At 34.5% G+C, this 3,114-nt stretch overlaps 1 long non-coding RNA gene across 1 annotated transcript; it reads left to right on the top strand.

Annotated features, from left to right (window-relative positions):
• The first annotated feature begins 471 nt into the window (after positions 1–471).
• Positions 472–2,651, top strand: LOC124170869. Its single transcript, XR_006867601.1, has 4 exons — positions 472–753; positions 1,230–1,465; positions 2,222–2,383; positions 2,513–2,651. It is a non-coding gene; the product is annotated as an uncharacterized LOC124170869 (long non-coding RNA).
• The last annotated feature ends 463 nt before the right edge of the window (positions 2,652–3,114 follow it).

The following is a 3,114-nucleotide window of genomic DNA, read 5'->3' on the forward strand; positions in this document are numbered from 1 at the left end:
CAATTTACACAAGTGAATACTATATACAAAAGTTTATGTGTAAGGGTCCGTTTAAAATCTGTACTAAAACAGTTACTTCCATTATCACAATAAAACTGGAAGCTTGGTTATAAGGTGTTAATAATATACACTTAATCAGCATCCATCAATATAATCGCGTTTGACGTAATTCTCTTCATATGTGATCCACCACAGTAAATCCAACAAATTATTTTAGGCAAAAATTTGTGCAAACCAGGACAAGAAAGTATTTGCACAACTTTTCATATCTACGGAAAATATATATTTGGCATATAAAAAACTCAAGTTACAAATATTTGCCCACTACGAACTTATTTTAATATTTCGGATTTAAAATCGTACTTTGAAACCAGCGCCAAAACGACCGGCGGCCATCTTGAGTACCCAAACGGCCATTGCTACTCTTTTGTTTACTTGTGTTTACTTCCGTAACTTCCGAAGATTCTCTATTTAGTGACTTAGCGAGTTTAGCTGTGCTATAAAAACTTGTTATGCTAGCAAATTTACGTTGAAGTACGCTGTAGAAGAGGAAAATAATCCGTATTTCGAAGTGAAATCTGGCGAAAAGGGATATGAAGAATATTGTTTCCTGCACAAGTAATAAAATCTACGTCGGAACAGGTTTCTGTGAACAGAATTCCCTGAAACAGTGGCTCTTAGTGGGACGAAGACATATAAGGAGATGCTTCTGTCAGCATCAACCCATCTCTGCGGTGCTGATCATGTATACATGTAAGTAAATGGAATATTTTTTTGTAAATCACCGAACTTTGAATGTACCCTTGTGTTCTAATACGATTGTGTAGTATATACTATGTATGGCCAAAGAGCCTCTAATTACATTCTTATAATTATATAAGGTTATTCATAATTATATTATCAGTGTAATTACAATTTGGCATGATCTTTGCTTTCGCTGGCCTACTAAAAATACAATCCAGTCAGACCGACTAAGTGGAAATATCAGGGTTCTCGCTGTAGAGTCCACTTTGATAGTAGTTCTTTATGACATTAAAGCATTAGTCTCATTCTCAATTAGCTCGTGTGTGAAGGGTTTTTATTGAAAATGAATAACCATTGGGAATATGTCGAATAATCATGGTAATTAATAAGGTGTTCAAAACAGAGCCATCAATTTAACTCTCTCCGATCATTATCATTTAGGTATCCATTTGTGCTTGTGTTCATTTTTCACAAATGCCTTTCAGTTGGAAGAGGATGCAGAAAACTACATAAACTTGGAAAATGATGCGTGGCCCTTTGAGAATAAAGGGAACTCATATACTATAATGCCAGCATTATGACATCGCAGCCTCTCCAGATCGCCCCCTAATTAGGAAAAGAAAATTTCTCGAGGTCCTGCAGGAGCATGAAGAACCCGAGGAGGTGAAAAAGGACCATGCTATCCCTGGAAGAGATAACGAGGAAAGTGATGAAGATACCGGTCAGTTAATACTTTAATAGGGAACTTATGTCAGCCACCTAATGCTATGTTGCAAGTACTGTCTTTCTTTTACTGTACTGGCTTTCAGAAATCAGCCCACTTCATAGGCGTAGCCTTGCCCATTCTTTCTGTAAAACGACCTTTGAGCATTGCTTTTGCATTCCATGTGTATCAAGGGACAATTCGACTTAAATGGCCTATGCATGTTTTGCCACATGGCTATTTTTCCTATGCCTAAAGATCCAAGCATGATTTCTGAACTAGAAAACCATTGTAACCCCCATCCCACAGCCAAACTTGTTCCACTATTATGATTTTTAAGTTATTGGCTAAATAATCTTCACAGGGTGTCAAATAGATAATGAAAATAGCAATATAGTCTGTTAAAACAGCTAGGAAGAGGGTTTAACTAAAATAGAGATTCATTGACGTATTTGCATGTTATGTATGCGAATTTTTCAGTTCAATATTGGAGTACATCATCAATGAATGAGGTATTTTTAATCAGTCAATCTTTAAACTTAATTCAACCAAATATTTGACTGGTTATCAACAGTCCCATGGCTCAAATTCACTCATTTTAAGGTTGTTTAAGGCAATTATAATGGCACGTTTTTGCCTAACCTTAAAAATCCAGATTACTAAATAACATGTCAAAAAGGATGGATAAGCAATAAAAACAGTTTTAATGGTGTTTAACTGTGCCCTCTATTCCTATTTATTAATGTCAAATGCTGGTATGTATTTTCAATGCAGGTGGATCATTTCAGCAGAGTTGGAGGTGACAACTGCAGTGAAATGTGTTCGCCCCTAGCGAGGAAAGTGTTCACTGTAAGACTTTCTGTTAATAAACATTCAGTCAACAAAAGGGCAAATAAAAAGGCTTGAAATCTACAGAAACTTTAAATTTCATTTAAGGTAAGTCTTTCTATTTAATACTACTTGGGCTAGTTTTTTAATTTTCATATTCACTATTGAAGTTTCATGTTAATTTTTGAAATAAACATTCAAAGTTGTTATTTAGAAATTTCATTCTTTATCCCCTAGGTGCATGGTGCAGATATTTTCAAGATTTTCACTTTGCTACAATCGATAAAGAAGCTGTATGTAAATGCAATTGGGAAATGGCTGAGAAATCAATGTCCAAAGAAATCTTGTCTTGAATAAATGCAATTTGTTATTTGGATAATTTTTTAATTTGCTTATGTCTGTGACTGCATATAGAACCATATTATAGTAGATATAATGGTGATATATTGCATAATTGTTTCAGAGTCAAGGGGTCAATGAAGGGGTAAGTGCTCCACCAGGGAGCAAGATTGAGAGCTAGCATCAGTGAAATTACCCGATTAATTAATTTTTCAGGCATGTCCTTTGCGGAAAATAGATTTTTGAATGAAAGAAAACATTTTCTTATTTAATTTTTATTGGGAATGAGTCCTTGAAAAAATACTCACACTTTGGAATTGCAACTAGTGTAGCTGATATGTCCTGATAATTGAGTTTGTCATTTTTTATATTTTGCTGCATTAATATCCTAAGTGTGAAAGCAGGTAATATTATTTTTTTAAGTTATGCTTGAGAACCCTGTATTTATATAAATTGAAAAAATTGTTACTGGGGTAGCCGATATTTGTACTGGAAATTGG

The sequence above is a fragment of the Ischnura elegans genome, chromosome X (assembly GCF_921293095.1).
Source record: "Ischnura elegans chromosome X, ioIscEleg1.1, whole genome shotgun sequence".
In the NCBI taxonomy this organism is placed as follows: Eukaryota; Metazoa; Arthropoda; class Insecta; order Odonata; family Coenagrionidae; genus Ischnura; species Ischnura elegans.